We start from the raw sequence: 21,382 nt of genomic DNA, 5'->3' as shown, positions 1-21,382 counted from the left end.
TGCACACAATGCACGGCAGAACCGGACCTATTTTTCAGCCACACGCAAGAATGCGCACGAGGGCGAGAGAACGCTTTCCCTTGCCGAGGGTCCATTGGAGGAGGAACTCAAAAGCACCTTTGGCGGGGTAGCGCACGCGTTCACACGCACGCCGCGGCCACGGGAGCGACTGAGCGGGGCCGCTAAAATTAGACACGCGTCGTTCGGAGATGGAAAAATATCGCCCCCGCTAGCGCCCGATTAGTGCGGCCACGATGCTTGCCGGGACACGCATTGAATACCGTCCGTGGGCTGCTTCGTAGCGGTAACGGCCGTACGTGGCCACGGCTCCGTGTGCAATGAAGTCGCGGGCCGCAAACGGCTCACGTGTCGGCGAAGCTTTCCCACTCGCAACGCCACTCAATCAGCCAGCTCACTTGCTCGCGTATTCCTCTCGCCCACTGACTTGCCCACTTCCCCCCCCCCCCCATTCACGCACTGACTCACCACACTCACTCACTCACTGACTCTCCCACTCACCAGTGCCGGATGAAGCTAGTGCGAAGCCTGCAGCATATATTATCAAAGGGCCCGCATAAAAAACACGGAAATATGAAAACACGCATTTTTTTACTTGCATAGTAAAGTAATTAGATTTTTTTCATTTGTTATAAAGTTTGAAAATACGACAAATCGCTAACCTTAAGCACCCAGTCGTTCATAAAAGTTGAAGGCCGTATAGTACTATAGTAATAGAGCAAGTGCAGAATCACTGAATCGGAATTGCTAGCTTGAAAGTGCGGGGCCCGTAGCTACATATGTAGCTGCTTGTGCTACTGGGATAATCCGGCACAGCCACTCACCCCATTCACTGACTCGTCCACTCACCCTTCACGTGCTCGCCCTCTCCCACTCACCCCCCTTGTCAATGGTGCCACGTGCTTTGTGCTAAACCGTCCCCCACAAGCCCCAGTGGTCTCTAGGGGGGGGGGTATGGCACCCTCCCCCTACAATGATCTAAAGTGCCCCCCAGTCCTGTTTGTGCCCCCCCCCGCCTACGCCATTCAAGTCGACGTTGGGCTGCCAGCATGGAGTGGCAACTCCTATCCGTACGACGGTGGTGGAGATTCCACATGACTCCGACGAGGACCGTTAAGTCTTGAACGCAAACTATTTCTTCATCTTTCGATTTAAAGCTTTCGTGACTGCAGGGATTCATCTTCTTGGTTCTTTCGGTAAAGTCACGTAGAAGGGAAATAATAAAATAATGAAAATAAAACATAACAAAATACAATTCTCAAGACCTGTTCATTCAGACGCTGTCTTTCCGACAGACCTGTTCTTCACCTGAGGACGGCTGCTAGCGTTGTGGCCGAAACGTCGTGAGCATTGTATTTTATGTTTTATTTTTATTATTTTATTATTTCCCTTCTACGTGACTTTACCGAAAGAACCAAGACGATATTTCTTCATCGTCATAACTATCATCAGCCATGACCTATCCACTGCTGGATGAAGGCCTCCCCGAAGCCGTCGCCATCCGGCACGGTCCTGCGATGTCACGATCCACCCAGAACCTGTGCATGAGCCGATGTCATCGCTCCGTCTGCACTGGGTAAGTCGTCTGGGGCTTGTTCCCTCCTGTGGCGCCACGGTGGCTATGAGATGTTAACTGCCTCGCCTGGTATGCAGGAGGTCGTGGGTTTAATCCCAACCCTGATGCCTGCTGCTGTTGCTGTATATTTGGAGTTTGCGTGTCTATCTATCCGGGGCCTCCGGGTTTTCCCCTCCACATATAAAATCGTGCGTTTCGAGTGTTTGACTGCTTTACATTTCCACATGATAAGCCACTTCGTTGAATTATCATTTGTGGCCAAGTCGCTTCTGAACAAAAAAAAAGCTATCAAGTTTAGTGAGCCTTACCCGGTAAAATGAAGTAAAAATAGTTGATAGTTTTAATAATTCCCTTCTGTCCATGACGCGTCTTACCCAAGCCCGACTCGTAATCCAAATGACGTCTCTACGGCGAGACTGTTCTCGAATCCACGTGCTCCTCCTCCTCCTGACTCTCTGTAATTCCAAGCGAGTACTCCGCTCCACGATTCTCTGCGCACTCTTCGGCTCTGGTTCCATTTTCAGCTGCGCCGTGGCCGTGTTTCAGACCCCCGTCGATCACAGCAGACAGCACGCGATGATTTCACACTTTCATCTTCGGGGTTAATTGCCGTGTCACTTTTCATCGTTATCAATGTCTCCACCCAAAATCCTGCCACCACCTTCTCTTGTCCGCCTCTTTATGTCATAGTTTTAAATAACTACTGTCGGTACACATAATTATATTGATATTATACTAGTGTAATTGCCCGTCATATGGTTCATGAAAATGTAATGAAAAAAATGTAAAGATTGTATTGAATTTATTTAATTTAAAATGTCTGTATATATAGCACATTTGGTGTAAATTGACGATCATCTCCCAAAAGTTTTCCTTGAGACGAATTTTGCTGAATCGGCACTTTGATGTTGGTTGAGTTTTTTGCATCTTGACAAGGCGACGTAATAAAGTTGTCCATGGGGGATAAAAACCGGGTTCGTTGAGAAAAAGTCCAACAATACTTGTGACTTATTGACAGTGATTGCAAATGCAGGAAGTGTTACACGCAGTGAACAGCGTTCGGCGCTAGGCACAGATCACCAGAACTGCTTTATTATATCTGCACTGTTGATTTTTTTTCAATTCGCGTGAGTGTAGTTTTACGACCGTCAAAAAAAACCTCGTTTGTGAGTTGTGCAATGTTCCTTGATGATCCTGCTCTAACTCGTTCTCTGTAAAACAGGATTTATCGATGTGTTTCTCTCACTCTCTATCTTCCTTTGTGCACGGATCTCCCGTGTAAACTAGCCGGGCAACAACTGGCTAAACGGGACCATCATCCGTGGAAACATATCAAAATAAACTCCAGCTCACATTGACGTGGTTTGGGGTTGTTTCCCTCCAACACTGATACTTTCATAATCAACGATTTTTGGGTTTAGATCGCGTTATTTATAAATGTGTCGTAACCCTCCACCACCCGACACGGCCAATCAGTAAAAAAAGTGTCACGTTGACAAAAGACAAATAGTTCACTGCTTTAGCCCACCGGTGTGTTGAAGCGTGAAACCACAACATTTACAATTTGAGTACGACGTTTCGCTGGTAATTGCATCCAGCATCATCGGGCAATTCGCCAGAATGGTGAGGCTCTGCTGTGTCTCCCGTTCTTATATAGAGCAGCAGCAGGGTGACGTCATCATTAACTCATTAACTCATCAGGTGCAAAGATTTGAGGGGGGGGGTTATTGTAATTATATACTTGATTAGTAATAAGGCTATTGTTACGATGCGAGTTGTAGATTAGTAATCATTTGGAATGTGTTTTATTGTGATTATGCTACATTAATAATCAGTTAGTGCTTGTTTCCCTTATAAGGAATTGTAATGCATCTTATTTAATAATACGCTTCCAGGCCGCACTAAGCCTGTAGCTGTCTGAGCGATTAAAGTTATTTCTGTTTCTCTCAATCTCAATGGATTCTCTAATTAGTCTTTGCCAGTAGTAACTAGTTTTACACAACACTTCAACGTTGTCAAAATCAATTGAGTGTCCCTGTTGACAAGCATGTTCTGCCACTGCCGACAGTTGTGTTTGCGATAGTTTAATATTTCTCTGGTGTTCTTTTAGTCTTACACTAACGTTACGCCCTGTCTGTCCAATATAGCATCTGCCACATACACAATTAATCCGATATACACCTTCTGTTGATAATTTATAAAATAAAATCGGCATCCCTTTACGACCCATAGTCAGTACAATTGGCTCTGCCACATATAAATTAGCAAAATATGTAACTAAACAAATACAGCCCTACATCGGTAGGACATCATCATTCATAAGAAATTCAGAACATCTTGTGAATATGATCAAAGATATTAAGCTTAACCCTAATGATATTTTGGTGAGTTTTGATGTGATTTCGCTATTCACTAAGGTTCCAGTGAGCGAGTCGCTTAAATTACTTGATACACTGGTAAAGAATACAGATTTACCAAAAGATATTCCGAAACTCGCTGACCATTGTTTAAATAACACTTACTTCTTATGGAGAGGTGAATTCTTTAAACAAAGGGAGGGAGCAGCAATGGGCTCTCCTTTATCTCCTGCTATAGCAAATTTGTACATGGAAAACTTTGAAACCAGAGCACTTGCCTCGAGCACATTAAAACCATCCTTTTGGTTTAGATATGTGGATGACACTTTGGTTGTCTGGCCACATGGTAAAGATACACTTAACGATTTTCTAAATCATCTCAATGCACAAAACCCGGCCATTCAGTTCACCATGGAAATGGAGGTGAATAACACACTCCCGTTCCTGGATATTTTACTTGGGCATGGCCTAAATGGTAAAATAACACACAGCGTTTACAGAAAGCAAACGCACACTGATGCCTATCTGAATGCGAAATCGCATCATCACCCAGCTCAGAAATCCTCTCTAATCAAGACGCTCATACATCGGGCTAAAACAGTGTCAGATGATGAAAGTCTAGTGAGAGAGATTAAACATGTTAAAGAAGCACTAAGACAGAATGGCTACAATAATGCTCAAATTAACAGAGCACTAAATGCCAAATCACGATCGCAAAGCAACACTGCTGAAAGCGATCAGATTATTAAAAGAATAAAAATACCATTTATCTCAGGAGTAACTGACAAATTAGCCCGTGTTTTGCAAAAGCAAAACATTACAGTAAGATTTGGTACAGTACACAAAATTCAACAATTAGTAACGTGCACTAAAGACGAATTACCTAAATTATCAACAGAAGGTGTATATCGGATTAATTGTGTATGTGGCAGATGCTATATTGGACAGACAGGGCGTAACGTTAGTGTAAGACTAAAAGAACACCAGAGAAATATTAAACTATCGCAAACACAACTGTCGGCAGTGGCAGAACATGCTTGTCAACAGGGACACTCAATTGATTTTGACAACGTTGAAGTGTTGTGTAAAACTAGTTACTACTGGCAAAGACTAATTAGAGAATCTATTGAGATTGAGAGAAACAGAAATAACTTTAATCGCTCAGACAGCTACAGGCTTAGTGCGGCCTGGAAGCGTATTATTAAATAAGATGCATTACAATTCCTTATAAGGGAAACAAGCACTAACTGATTATTAATGTAGCATAATCACAATAGAACACATTCCAAATGATTACTAATCTACAACTCGCATCGTAACAATAGCCTTATTACTAATCAAGTATATAATTACAATAACCCCCCCTCAAATCTTTGCACCTGATGAGTTAATGAGTTAATGATGACGTCACCCTGCTGCTGCTCTATATAAGAACGGGAGACACAGCAGAGCCTCACCATTCTGGCGAATTGCCCGATGATGCTGGATGCAATTACCAGCGAAACGTCGTACTCAAATTGTAAATGTTGTGGTTTCACGCTTCAACACACCGGTGGGCTAAAGCAGTGAACTATTTGTCTTTTGTCAACGTGACACTTTTTTTACTGATTGGCCGTGTCGGGTGGTGGAGGGTTACGACACATTTATAAATAACGCGATCTAAACCCAAAAATCGTTGATTATGAACAATATTGGTCGCGAAAGCCTACGTGTTAAACTGACTGATACTTTCGACTATTCGGCAGACGTGTTGGGCTCTTACTTAAGATCTGAAGGCGCAGCCCCTGCAATTGCTTGTTCACGACACTGCTGGCGGAAGGGCCTCCATGAGAGGGAGCCCTGGAGAGGCCCCATCCAGAGGGTGATTTTGGCCTGCTCTTCCACACTGTGCCAGACGTCTTGGAAGCGGTGGGAGTGCCCACACTTTACCCCACCACACACTAACTCCGGTCTACCCAAACTACACCACTGGGGTGGATAGAGGCAGGGGCGCGCGCGGGGGGTGGGGAGGATGGATTTAAATAAAACTCCCACCTCTGTGTCGACTGCCGCGCCAGGAGATCGAATGGGGCTACAACATCCAAGTGGCGTGAGCAACCATTCACACGCCCTGACCACGGCCCTTATAGCCCAAAACCTGTTTTGTGTCTGTGTGCGCGCTTGAGTTAGGCGAGCGGTGGCGCAGTGGTTAGCACGCTGCGCTACGAATCCGACGACCTGAGTTCGATTCCCGCTCACGGCAAACACCAATGACGATTATCCGAACCGATCCTGGGCCTCCCCTAGGTAGATTCAGCCTTAAATGAGTACCTGGCGCAATGTGTAAAACATCTCTCACTGGGGAGACAAAGGCGGACGGACGTGGTGTTGGCCACCCACCTCCTCGTGTGCCGTGCCAGGCCTTCATAGGTGCTGCTCGCTAACAGCACTTGCCCCAGCGGTCTGTTACGACTACGCGGGGGATCTTTGTCTTTGTTTGAGTTACGAGGCGGAGGTAATGGTTTAGTGGTTTTGATCTATGCTCGGGCAACACAAAGCGCGACTCGCTCGCTGCGTAAACGACAGCGCAACTCGCACGCACAAAGGCGGCAGAGATAAAAGGCTAAACGCAGAAGATATGAAAACAGGAAAGAGAAAAATAGCCCTCGACTGGGAGAAAGTGCACGCGTGTATTTATCATTCGCAGATGGACTATCACGCTAAATAAACATAGACAAAGAACTTCCCCCCCCCCTACACCCCCCCTCCCACCGTTTATTCAGCACCCAAGAAATCGATGGGGCGCGTCCTACAACGTCCTACAACGTCCTACAAAGCGCGATAGGGTCACTGTGAACGGGGAGCGGTGGCGCAGAGGTTAGCGCGCTGCGCCACGGGGGCTTCCATACCCGCCGGTGATTCATCGGAACCTCTCCCGAGCTTCCCACTAGGATCGATTCGGCCTTACGTGAATGTGCACCGCGTGCGGTCGGCAAAAAGCGACACTGGTAGCGGGCAAAGGCGGTCGGGCGTGGTGCTGGTCACCCACCCCCTCGTGTGCCATTCCGGCCTCGGTCGGTGCTCGCTAACGGCACCTGCCGCAACAGTCTGTTAAGGCTAGACGGGGGATCTTTGTCTTTGTGGTGTCTGTGTGTGCGAATTCTAATGAGGGAGCGATTTCTTGGGCGCTACGAACCCGGCGACCCGAGTTCGATTCCTGCTCACGGCCACCAACAACAGTGACGATTATTTAAACCGGTCCTGGACCTTCCCTAGGTCGACTCAGCCTCAAATGAGTGCCTGGTAACATTGTGCAAATATCACCACTGGGAATATAATGGCGGTCGAGCGTAGTGCTGGCCACCCACCCCCTCTTGCCCCAACAGTCTGTCAAGGCTACACCGGGTGCAGGGTTGCATTGTCTGTGCAGTATAACGTGTTTATCTGTACGCACGCACGCACGCGTGCATGCGCGCGTATGCACGTGGTGTCTGTAGGCATCGCTCGCATTATTAAGGTGCTCAGTGATAAAGGACATTCCTTGGGACCCACATCACACGCGACCACAACACCTGTCCCAACAGCGCACGCTTTTACCCGCGCGGAGAGAGAACGCACTGGGAGCCATCGGTGGTGGCGTAGAGCGTGGTTGGCATGGGTCATGCTTGAAGGAATTTAACGTCCTCCTACCTGTCCAATTGCCCCCTACCCACCCATCCCCTCCCCGTCACCCCCCCCCCTCCACGTCAAAATGTTCGTAACCCAGCGCCTGGCTCCCTACCGTCAGGTGCAGTTGCACCGCCTGTACACCCCCACAACTACGCCGCTGGCTTCTGGGTACTGTGCTAGGCCCCAAGGATCCTATGGGAAGCTACGGATCTCTAAGTCGATGTGAGTCTACGGGTCGCTACGTAAATCTATAGGGGAGTTGCTGTAGTATCCGTGTATGGTTCTCTATGTGTATTAATTGTGTGGTACACGAGATGTAAGCTGTTGGGTCTACTGTTTATGTAATTATAAGGGCGTCCGGTGTCTATGGCTGTCTATTTAAATGCAGTATATGTATCTCCATGTGAGTCTCTATGTAAGTTGATTGGTGTGGGATTAGCATCGGGTCCTGGCACAAGGAATGGAAATGAGTAAGGCGGGTTCCCTGATGAATGTCGCAACCTGGTCACCAATGACTGCACACAAAAAATACATCCCATTAAGTCAGAATTGTTCATTATTGTGGCTAAATTCCAGCTCAGCCAATTAATATACCGCATATCGGTTTGACTGGTATGGAACGATGTTCGGATATTTTAAACAAGCCCACTCGACAGGATCTAGGGAGATGTTCTGTGATGCCTCCTTCCGCGGGTCGTTCTCAAGCGCACGAGTGCGATGCGCTTCGCTCTGCACGATGTCCGAACGGAGTCGTCATCCCCTGACCTGGCGCTGATGTCATCACAATTGGGCCAAAATTGGGACAAGAACCCCCCTCCCCCCCCCCCGAATATATGTATTATTTATTATTATTCTCGAGATTAAATTCCTAAAACTGTGAGAAATCCCACGTGGCTAAGCGTGCATGACCATGTCACCCGCAATTCACCCAGATTTCGTCAGATCTCAAAAGCTAAGCAGGCGTTGGGGCTGGATATCGTTTGGATGTCCGACCACCGCGCACGAACGCGTTGCTCTGCGATAGCCGGGGCGGGCGGGCGGGCTACGTGACGGTGTAACGCTGCAAAATCTATTGACGTGCTGGGCGCCACGGTAGCGAGATGTTAACTACCTCGCCAGGTATACAGGAGGCCGTGGGTTCGATGCCCACCCTGACGACTGCTGTATATTTGGAGTTTGCGTGTTCTCCGGGTCCTCCGGGTTTTCCCTGCACATTAAGAATTAACAACACGCGTTTAGAGTCTTTGGCTGCTGTACATTTACAGGTGATAAGCCACTTCGTTGAGCTTTCATTTGTGGCCAGGTCGCTTCCAAAAAGAGCCACATAGCTCAGTGGACCTTCCCTGGTAAAATAAAATGAATGAAATATTTTTTATGGCTTACTCTTTACGCTGCCGAATCTGTCCTACTCTCTCTCTCTCTGCCTTCACCAAGTACGCACTGACCTGACTGACCAGCGTGGTGAAGTATGGTCAAATAACTCTCACCACCCGCACGGCGTGGAGAAGTGCACATCTAGCAGTGGGTTGACGTTAAGTGCTGCGCCCCGAGCCTGCGATCTCTACAAGGAGCGCTCGACGTTCTCTGGACGTGACCGTCCGTCCGTCCCACCAGCCAGCCAGCCAGCCAGCAAAACTTTTGTTCAAATATAAGTCTGATGAAATGTAATTTGATAAGTGTAGTTAACGTGCAGGGTGCGTGTCTCTTTTCAAAGTGTACCCAGGTATGTTGATGCGTTACTTGGGTACACGCTGAAAAGATACACCCTGCATTATACAGACCTGACCACTCCTATCTCATACATCCGGCAGGGATAAAGATAAAGGTCCCTCCAGTTATACAAACTGTTGGGGCAAGTGCTGTTAGCGAGCACCTATTGAGACCGGCACGGCGCACGAGAGGGTGGTGTGAGGTAACACCACGCCCGGCCACCTTTGTTTCTCCTCCACTACGGATGTTTACACCATCGCGCCAGGTACTTATTTAATGCTGGCTGAGTCGACCTAGGGGAGGAGGCGCAGGGCCGGTTCAAATATCAGGAATCGAACTTGGGTGGCCCGGTTCGAAGCCTGGCGCGCTCAGAATTGCGCAGTGACACCAAAGCCAAAGATGCCCCTGTAGCCTTTAACAAACTGTTGGGGCAAGTGCCGCTAGCGGACACCTATGAAGGCACACGAGGGGGTTGGTGGACAACAGCGCGCAGCGGCACACAAAGACAAAGACCCCCCGTATAGCCTGCGCAGACCTTTGGGGCAAGTGCTGTTACCGAGCGTACAAACATTCCTACGTAACGTACAATTGTAGTTACGGGTGGATGTGTGCATCCTACGTATATACAGTGCGTAGAAAACCCTCGTTCATTCCACTGCTGGATGAAAGTTGGTCACGGTGATGGTGTGGAGGGCTGCGGGCGTTGTTTGACCATACTTCACCGCGCTGGATCATTAGTGAGGTCTTGCCTGGGTGGACTCAGGCACACACGGAGTGTCACTCGGCGCAAGCGGGAATCGAACGCGGAGTGGCCGCGCGCTCTGGACAAGGCTCATCTTGGCCGCGTCTGGGCGAGGCGTGTGATTGTTTATACTTTATAGGCAATATAAACCCCCGGGGTCAGAGTCAAACATCTCCCCCCCAGCGCCCGCTCCCCCTCTCCCCGGCTCTCAGAGCGAGCGTGTGAATGTGCACTTCTCGTGTTTACGGCCACCCCCCCTCCCCCCTGAGCCGGTGGTGGAAATTCCACATTCCTGCGGCGGGCTGCGGTCACTTCGTAGGTACGAACGTTGCTCAACTTTCACTCGCGTGGTGATGCACGTGTTTCTTGTTATATGGAGCGTGGGAAGATAAACGACGTTGATGGTGGCGATAATTGTTGTAATGATCGTGATGTTGACGACCGTGATGACGGTGGTGGTTGTAGTGTTATTATGACTGCAATGACGATGGTCATCATGATGACAATGAAAACGACGTTGATGATGATGATATAATACAAGTGAACTAACTGGATACTTAGAATGTTGTTGATGCTAATGTTAGTTGGTGAAAATGATGATGACGGACATCACAATTACATTGGTGGTGATGATGGGGATGTATTTAATGATGACGTTAATAATAATTAGAAACATCAACTCGTGGACATTCCCGTTGTTGCTCGCTGATGGACTTAACGAGAGAGAGAGAGTTGTCGTGATCACCCTCTTCTCGAGACCCCCCCCCTCTACTCGGAGCACGGGAAGCGAAGCGACGCTTTTGTCCTGCAATACAATTGCTGGGATAATGATTGTATCTTTCGATTTAAAGCTTTCGTGACTGCAGGGATTCATCTTCTTAGTTCTTTCGGTAAAGTCGCGTAGAAGGGAAGTAATAAAATAATAAAAATAAAACATAATAACGTCGTGAGAATTATTTTATTATGTTTTATTTTTATTATTTTATTACTTCCCTTCTACGTGACTTTACCGAAAGAACCAAGAAAATGATTGTATCGTTATATTTTCATCTATTTTCTCTACTCTCAAAGATTTAGAGAATATTCTGGTGAAACAATTGCATGCAATAGGAGCACAAATTAAGAAGTGAACAAATGTTGTGTGTGTAATTTGTTGTTATCACGGTTAGCTACCGACGGTGTGAAAGAAGTTCAGCACGCATACAAACACCCGTGTGGTCGGTCTTCTATCTCGCCTCTTCGGTGTCACTCTCCATTATCGTTTCACGTCTTCCGAAACTCCACCGGTGTTTATTTGTTGCACGGAAAATCAGCCAGTTACCCAGCTAGGTTCGGCTGCAACGGCCCGCGGCTGCAGCCACCAACAATAGGATTGTTTATATATAGGATCGTTGTTGGGGTGGAAAGAGGCCGAGCCAGCGGTAAGCCGGCTAACATGACAAATAGATTTTATTATTTTATTTTTTATTAATTTTTTACCTACGTGACTTTACCGAAAAAATTAAGAGTATGAATCCTTGCAGTCACGAAAGCTTCAAATATAGAACAAATAGATTACTCCAGTGGTAGTTTGATGATAAGTATCGAGTAGTTTGGATGTATGGAGGAAATCGGGAGCACCCGGACAGAGGTCATCAGGCAAAACCCCGAGTTCAATTCGCGTTCGCGACGCAACACGAGTGGCGACAATTTAGGAGAGCCGCTCCTGCGTCTCCTCCCCTAGCTCGACTCAGCCCGAAACGAGCACAGTGCCGTACTTGGCGCGGTGTGCGAATAAACACCGGCAACCAAGTGGGGATACAAAGGCGGTCGGGAGTCGCGTTGCCCCTCCTCCACCCACTCGTGTGGCGTTTTTATATTCTTGGTTCTTTCGGTAAAGTCACGTAGATAGAAAATTTAAAATAAATTCAATAAAAGTAAAAAAAGAAATTCAAATGTAAAATAAAAGTTTTAAAAAAACACTCGTGTGTCGAAACAACAACCCCTTCGCTTCAGCAGCATCTACGGAGGTCTACACGTGGGTATCGTTGTCGATGTACGTGTGATGTGTTCCAGTTTTCACTTCGTGTGTTAGGTAGAGCCCTGTGAGCCATGCGGCTCTTGACTGGGATGCAACCGCAACAAACAAAATCACGAACAAGAAAACATCTTAAAGTGACGACGCGCAACAGAAACATCCAGGAAAAACAGCAAAGTCTTCCAGAAAAAAGCACCGAATATCAACGCTGTGTGCAAAAATCCCAGTGGGATACAAGTCAAACAATAACAACCATGAGATCATTTAGATTAAAGTTATCAGGGTAACTCTGTACTTCAACAAACAAACATGGCTAAACCAAAGTTTTCGAAATCACCAAGATAAAGCTATTAAAGCAATGTAATAGTGATCATAGGAACTGTGATTCAAATGTAACATGGTGGTGGCGATGGTGGCGGTGACAGTGGTGGTTATGGAGGTGGTGGTATAGTGGAGGTGTTTATAGTGGTGGTGGTGGTTCTGATGGTGGTGGTTATGGTGGTGGTGGTTATGGAGGTTGTGGTTTTGGTGGTGGTTATGGAGGTGGTGGTATAGTGGAGGTGTTTATAGTGGTGGTGGTGGTGGTTCTGATGGTGGTGGTTATGGAGGTGGTGGTTTTGGTGGTGGTGGTTATGGAGGTGGTGGTTATGGTGGTGGTGGTTATGGTGGTGGTGGTTATGGAGGTGGTGGTTTTGGTGGTAGTGGTTATGGTGGTGGTGGTTATGGTGGTGGTGGTTATGGAGGTGGTGGTGGTGGTGGTGGTGGTTATGGTGGTGGTGGTTATGGTGGTGGTGGCTATGGAGGTGGTGGTTTTGGTGGTGGTGGTTATGGTGGTGGTGGTTATGGAGGTGGTGGTTATGGAGGTGGTGGCTTTGGTGGTGGTGGCTTTGGTGGTGGTTATAGTGGTGGTGAGGTTACTCGCAGCGATAGAATCGCACGTGTGCGAGGCGAGGCGCAGTCGCCTGCATGTCGCCTCGCTCTGCCACGCGGCGACGATGACGGACGAGGGACGGGACCCAGGATCCTACCCCCCTCCCCACCCCCTTTATCCCCCAAGAACATAAAACAACTCCTCTTACTTACAGCGGACTGTGTTAACAATCATCAAAACACTCAACAACACTGCGGCATGCAAAGGAGAAGCATTCAATTGGCGACGTTTCGAGCCACCCGAGTTCGACTCCCGCTCACGTCCAACACCAGTGACGATGATTTATCTCCTAGGTCGACTCAGCCTCAAATGAGTACGTGGTGCGGTGTGTGAAAATCGCCACTAGGGAGACAAAGGCGACCGGGGGCGTGGTGCTGACCACCTCACCCCTCTCGTGCGTGGGGCCAGCCTTCATAGGCGCTACTCGCTAACAGCACTTGTGTGAGTCTATATGTGTGTGTGTGAGTCCCTAATGGAGCATCTACGCCGGTTGGATACATTTAGGCTGGCCTGCCTACGATCCATCCTGGGTTTGACCAGGCTGGATTGTGTGAGGAGCTCACAAATCCTTGAAAGATCTGGGCAAAGTCCCATCGGTGAGCTCCTCCGGCAGGCAAGGCTGCGTTGGCTGGGTCATGTAGCCCACATGTCCAGCCACCGCATGGCCAAACAGCTTTTGTTCGGCCGGATCGAGGGGGCGAAACGGGCACGGCACGGGCTAGAGAAGAGATGGAGTGATGTAGTACAGGAGGACGTGGAGCTGAGTGGACTTGCCGATGACTGGTACCAGCGGTGTCAAGATCGGCCTCTATGGAGGAGGCTCGTGAAGGACGCTGCTGGGCAGTTGGAGGCAGTCGCCCTCCAGCAACAACGGAGGGCGGAGGAGCGACGCTCACAACAACGAGCGGAGCGCCGGGTGGCTAAAGCACAGCAAGTTGGCACAGTAGGGGGCACAGGTGGTGCATCAGCCAGTCATCTCGGTCATCTCGGTCAGTCGACCCGTGGCACCTGGGTCTGCCCCGTGACCTCCTGCCAGCGGGCGTTCGACACTTCACGTGGCCTCAAGGTGCACATGGCCTGGCACAAGCGTCGTGGTAACGTCACCGCCACTTAGTGGCGAATGGCGGTTGTTGTTGTTGTTGTGTGAGTCTGTGTGTGTGTCTGTATGTGTGTGAGTCTGTATTTGTGTGAGTTTGTATGTGTGTGTGTGAGTCTGTATGTGTGTGAGTCTATATGTGTGTGTGAGTCTGTGTGTGAGAGTCTATATGTGTGTGTGTATCTAGCCGTGCGAGTGAGTGTGTGGGTCTGTATGTGTCTGTGTGTGTGTCTAGCCGTGCGAGTGTGTGTGTGTGGGTCTTTATGTGTGTGTGTCTGTGTGTGTGTCTAACCGTGCGAGTAAATGTATGTGTGAGTCTGTATGTGTGTGTGAGAGTCTGTGGGTGTGTCTAGCCGTGCGAGTGAGTGTGTGTCTGTGTGTGTGTCTGTGTGTGTGTCTAGCCGTGCGAGTGTGTGTGTGTGAATCTGTATGTGTGTGGATGTGTGTGTGTGAATCTGTATGTGTGTGTGTGGGTCTGTATGTATGTGTGTGTGTATGTGTGTGTGTGTATCTGTGTGTGTGTGTGAATCTGTATGTGCGTGTGTGTATCTGTATGTGCGTGTGTGAGTCTGTATGTGTGTGTGAATCTGTATGTGTGTGTGTGAGTCTGTATGTGTGTGTATGTGTGTGTGTGTATATGTGTGTGAGTCTGTATGTGTGTGTATGTGTATGTGAGTCTGTGTGTGTGTCTGTATGTGTGTGTGTGTATGTGTGTGTGTGAGAGTCTGCACACACTCACACACTCCCTGCTCCCCCCTCGCTCACGCGCCGCCGTCTCCCCGCGGGCAGGGACCTCACGCCAGGTGCTCGCGACACCGTGACTCACGTCTCGAGTTCTGTTTCTTTTTATTTCGACATCAAGTATGCTCCCCCAACACTCCTCCTCACCAACACTCATACACAACAAACCAACGCTCCCAACCAACGCTCCTCCAAACCAACGCTCCTCCAAACCAACACTCCTAACCAACACTCCTAACCGACACTCATAACAAACACTTCTAACCAGCACTCCCAACCAACACTCCTCCAAACCAACACTTCTAACCACCACTCCTAACCAACAATCCTAACCACCACTCCCAACCAACACTCCCAACCAACACTCATAACAAACACTCCTCCTAACCGACACTCATAACCAACACTCCTCCTAACCAACACTCCTAACCAGCACTCCCAACCAACACTCCTAACCAACACTCCTAACCAACACTCCTCCTAACCACCACTCCTAACCAACACTCCTAACCAACACTCCTCCTAACCACCACTCCCAACCAACACTCACAACCAACACTCCCAACCAACACTCCTAACCAACACTCCTAACCACCACTCCCAACCAACACTCCTAGCCAGGGCCGGATCAAGGCGTGGGGGCTTTAGGCGCTGCAGCCCAGGGGTCTCCGCCAGCTGGAGGTCCTCCAGAGATTGAAGTGAAAGTTTTTTATTTTGTGAATTCTGAATTGAATTTTTTGTTAGCCTTGTCAAAAAATACAATTGTATTTTTCTTGAACTTTGTTTTCCTGTTTGAAAATATTACTGGGGGCCTCACAGTAGCTGTAGCCCAGGTGCCTACACAATCTTAATCCGGCCCTGCTCCTAACCAACACTCGACAGCGCTGGCTAATTTAAAGACACACACAAGGCAAAGACCTCCCGTATAGCCGAAACATATTTTTGGGCAAGTGCTGTTAGCGAGCACCTATGAAGGCCGGCACGGCACACGAGGGGTGGCGAGCACCACGTCGTGGACGCCTTTGTCTCCCCGATGGCGATGTTTACACACCGCTCATTTGAGGCTGAGTCGACCTAGGGGGTGGCCCAGAACCGGTTCCGATAATCGTCACTGGTGTTGGGCGTGAATCGAAACTGAGGCCGCCAGGTGCGTAGCGCAGCGCGCTAACCGCTGCACCACCGCTCCCCGCCACAGGACACAAGAAACAAAGCGAGATTAGAGCGGCGTTGTCAGAATAATTTCGGGAACAGAGTTCCATTTTGTTTCGGATGAAATGAATCACCGGCGCAGATGACAGCTCAGATGCAGGCACTGCCACGGAACGAGAGATAAACAGCACTCGCCCCAACAGCACTTGCCCCAACAGTCTATTTAAGGTCATACGGGGGGGGGGGGTTTCGTCTTTACCTGCGTGTGCGCTCTCCCCATCTCGTGTCGTTACCATCACGTGATGAAACTTTCCTAACGGGAGCCGCTGTGCTCAGCCCACCTGTCAACCCCGCTCAGCCATCCACACCCTCCAGATCGGTCGCGTCGTGTCTCGCGTCTCTGTCCGCGCTGATGTTGCCTTGCTGCGTGTTGGTTTTTCTACATCTGTGTTCTTGTGCCAGTCGAACAGACACGGGCGTGGGGGGGGACTGTGTTGATCGACGTGTTTTGAGTGTTGTGTGTTAGTTGTATTTGTTTGCGTTGTGTTCCCCTGTTTTACGCGGTGTTTGTAACAGTGCGTAATGTGTTGTTTTCTTGGAATGTTTATTTGGGTTTGCTTTAGTAGCGCTGTGTTTTGTGTCTCTTGCTCAGTCGCTCAGCGGAGCTTGGGCGCTGTGCTGCTTAATGACGGTGGTCGTGTGTTGGTCGTGCATTCGACGTTTCACGCATCCCCCCCCCCCGAACTCGACTCATAACACACAAAGCCTAGCCACATCAACTCCTCTGGTGTGAAGGCGAGAGCCCAGGGACAGATGGAGCTCTCAGCACGCACACATAGAGACACACGGAGACACACACAGAGACACAAAGAGACACATAGAGACACACAGAGACACACATAGAGACACATAGAGACACCACACAGAGACACATAGACACACATAGACACACATAGACACACAGAGACACACATAGACACACACAGAGAAACATAGACACACATAGAGACACATAGACACACATAGAGACACATATAGACACACATAGAGACACATATAGACACACATAGACACAAACACCGAGACGCACACATACATACATACATACACACACAGACGCACAGATACATATAGCCATAGACACATACATCGACACGTACACACACGCACGTGTGTTACATGCACACACACACACAGACACAGATCCCATGTGTTGCCTCGCACAGACCGCTGGAGCAAGCGTCGCACCTCTGCACGAGTGGTGGTGTGGCTCACTGGCACATCGTGCTCAGACATTGAAGGCCGAGTCGACCTAGGGGTGGCACTCGCCACCGATGGTATTCGCGGCCAGGAATTGAGCTGCGCTCGAGGCGGCATCGCGTGTCAGTGGCACGAACCGCAGCGCCACCGCCACGCGCCGTTACCGGACTCGTTACAACCCGCACACACACAGCACACACACACCGCACACACACACAGGGGGCACACACACACACAGACACACAAACAGGGAGCACACAGACACACAGGGAGCACACACACACACAGGGAGCACACACACACACAGGGAGCACACACACACAGGGAGCACACACACACACACAGACACACACACAGGGAGCACACACACACACAGACACACACACAGGGAGCACACAGACACACAGGGAGCACACACACACACAGGGAGCACACACACACACAGGGAGCACACAGACACACAGACACACACACACAGGGGGCACACACACAGGGAGCACACAGACACACAGGGAGCACACAGACACACAGGGAGTACACACACAGAGACACACACACACACAGCACACACAGGGAGCACACAGACACACAGGGAGCACACAGACACACAGGGAGCACACACACACACAGGGAGTACACACACAGAGACACACACAGGGAGCACACAGACACACACACACACACAGACACACACACAGGGAGCACACAGACACACAGGGAGCACACACACACACACGGAGCACAGACACACAGGGAGCAAACACACAGACACACAGACAGCACACACACAGAGACACACACACAGACACACACATACAGACAGCACACACACAGGGAGCACACACAGACAGAACACAGACACAATATAATAATAATCATTTTTATTATTATTGCGATTGAGTCACTAATACAGTAGTGATTCTGTGGATGAGAGTTGGGGTTCTGATTAAGCAAATCAACTTGATGTTACATTTCACGAATTCTTTATTTGCTGATCCTGCTGCTGCTGCTGCTGCGTTGCCATCGCTGCGCAAGCTCAGCCAGCAACACGACGCTCAACACGCGCCGACTCAACAACAACAACAACACGGTGTGGCCATAACAGACGTTTCGGGCAACGACCCTTCTTCACGAAATGCACGGAGGGCGCTTTGTTGTTGTTGTTGTTGTTGTAGTAAATCCACTGTCGGATGGAGGGCCTCCTTGCCACCGCCCTGCGAGTCGGGGCGGATATTTGGCCATACTTCCCCACGGCGGGTGTGTGAGTGTCACGTCGCTGGCTCAAGAGCTCAGGGAGTACGTGGGGGGTGACTGCGGACATCGCCACCGCCACCGCGACATCTCACCTGGATGTCGTGCACCGGGCCAAGTTGGTCATTCGAGGGGAAATGGGATCGGTGACTGGTTCCGAGGTCACTCGCCACTGATGCTAGCCGTGGCCGGGAATTCAACTCAGGTGGCTGAAGTTGGTAGCGCAGTGCTCGGGTTCGTATCGCAGCACTCGCTCGCCTTTTGGCTTCCCTGCCTCGACGAGTCAGTAGGTTCATCGGGCAAATCCCTATGGTTGGTCATATTGCACCCCACGTGGGGGAGGACTTCATCCAGCAGTGGACAGAACACGACTTATCGTCAGCTAGCAATGTTATTGCGCTCCTGCACAGAGACGCGACGCTTGATGTGATTGTTTATACGAGGAGGTGCTGATAGGAAGAGTTCGTTGAGCCATCTACTCCATCCTCGTCTCTCCGTGACTCTCTCCGTGACTCTCTCCGTGACTCTCCCCGTGACTCTCCCCGTGACTCTCCCCGTGACTCTCCCCGTGACTCTCCCCGTGACTCTCCCCGTGACTCTCCCCGTGACTCTCCCCGTGACTCTCCCCGTGACTCTCCCCGTGACTCTCCCCGTGACTCTCCCCGTGACTCTCCCCGTGACTCTCCCCGTGACTCTCCCCGTGACTCTCCCCGTGACTCTCCCCGTGACTCTCCCCGTGACTCTCCCCGTGACTCTCCCCGTGACTCTCCCCGTGACTCTCCCCGTGACTCTCCCCGTGACTCTCCCCGTGACTCTCCCCGTGACTCTCCCCGTGACTCTCCCCGTGACTCTCCCCGTGACTCTCCCCGTGACTCTCCCCGTGACTCTCCCCGTGACTCTCCCCGTGACTCGCTCCGTGACTCGCTCCGTGACTCGCTCCGTGACTCGCTCCGTGACTCGCTCCGTGACTCGCTCCGTGACTCGCTCCGTGACTCGCTCCGTGACTCTCTGGCTCTGCTCAGACCGCTTGAGAGAACTGTGACTCACCACCTTGCCGATGCAGTTCCCTTGCTCACACACACACAAAGACAAAATCCCCCATATAGCCTTAACAGACTGTTGGGACAAGTGCTGTTAGCGAGTGCCTATGAAGGCCAGTTGGGCACACGAGTGGGTGGGTGACCAGCACCACGCCCGGTCGCCTTTGTCTCCCTCGTAGCGATGTTATTACACATCGGAGCAGGTACTCATTTGAGGCTGAGTCGACCTAGAGGAGGCCCAGGATCAGTTCAGATCATCGCCACTGGTGTTGGTCGTGAGCGGTAATCGAACTCGGGTCGCTGGGTTCGCGCTAACCGCTACACCACCGCTCCCACACACACACACGCGCGCGCATCTCCACGCCGCGCACACACGCACACGCCTCCACACGCGCCATCGCCAAACGCTGCCTCGCCCCTTCACAAACCGGTTATGCCAGACGATCCGGAACAGTGGCAATTACACAGGAGGCGGTTGGTCTGGCTGAGGTGAGTGGTGGAGGGGTGGGGGTGAAGTGAGTGGTGGGTGGAGGAGGATGGATGGAGGGGTTGGTGGGTGGGTGAATGCCTTGTTATAACCGTACACGCACATACACACACACACGAGAGCGCACACGCGCGCGACACCGCAGGAACACAGATGCACGCGCGCCCTCGCTCCAGACGGACCAGCCTTGACTTGTCACGACCTGAAATATAGAGAATTGCTCTCGCCCATTGCTCACAGTCCTCATTCCTTGCCGACCGAGACGTTGTTCCTTGCGCGCCCCCCCCCATCCCGCACACATCGTGCACGGGACGAAGAGTCGACGATCACGGGGAGCCGAGGAGGAGGAGGACCCCAGTTCGCATCCTGGTAAATATACGACGAGTGTGTGTACGTTTGTGTGTGTGTACGTTTGTGTGTGTGTACGTTTGTGTGTGTGTACGTTTGTGTGTGTGCGTGTACGTTTGTGTGTGTGCGTGTACGTTTGTGTGTGTGTACGTTTGTGTGTGTGTACGTTTGTGTGTGTTTACGCATATCTGAACGCGCGCGCGCACGCGTTTAGCTGAAGCGCACAGGATGACACGCGCATACGCACGTGTACATCGTTTGCATGTACGCACGTAGGCCTATGCACAATACAAAACCACTTCTACTTGGTCTATATACCGAAGACATAAACACAATTACATACAGACACGCACAAACACCTATACACACAACACACATGTACAACATCAAAGATACCCCGTATAGCCTTGAACACAGTGTTGGGGCAAGTGCTGTTAGCGAGCGCCTATCAACGCCGGCACTTAGCACGAGAGAGCGGTTTGTGTGGTCATCACCACGCCCGGCCGCTTTTGTCTCTCCTTCCCAATGCTGGTGTTTACACGCACACCACACCAGGTACTAATTCAATTCAAGGCTGAGCCGACCTTGCGGGGTTCTATGACCGGTTCGGATAATCGCAAAATGTTATTTAGCCGGGTTCGTAACGCAGTGCGCTAACAACAACGCCACCGCTCCCCGTACACACAGGCACGCACGTGGCGCGGTGGTTTATGCAACCAATGTGTGATGATGGTTCGTACCCACGTGTACACACACGTGTGTGGTGTGTGTACACACACGTGTGTGGTGTGTGTACACACACGTGTGTGGTGTGTGTACACACACGTGTGTGGTGTGTGTACACACACGTGTGTGGTGTGTGTACACACACGTGTGTGGTGTGTGTACACACACGTGTGTGGTGTGTGTACACACACGTGTGTGGTGTGTGTACACACACGTGTGTGGTGTGTGTACACACACGTGTACACACACGTGTACACACACGTGTGTACACATCAATATGGGGCT

Source organism: Lampetra fluviatilis, chromosome 22 (assembly GCF_964198595.1).
Source record: "Lampetra fluviatilis chromosome 22, kcLamFluv1.1, whole genome shotgun sequence".
In the NCBI taxonomy this organism is placed as follows: domain Eukaryota; kingdom Metazoa; phylum Chordata; class Hyperoartia; order Petromyzontiformes; family Petromyzontidae; genus Lampetra; species Lampetra fluviatilis.
This window is presented reverse-complemented; position numbering follows the sequence as displayed.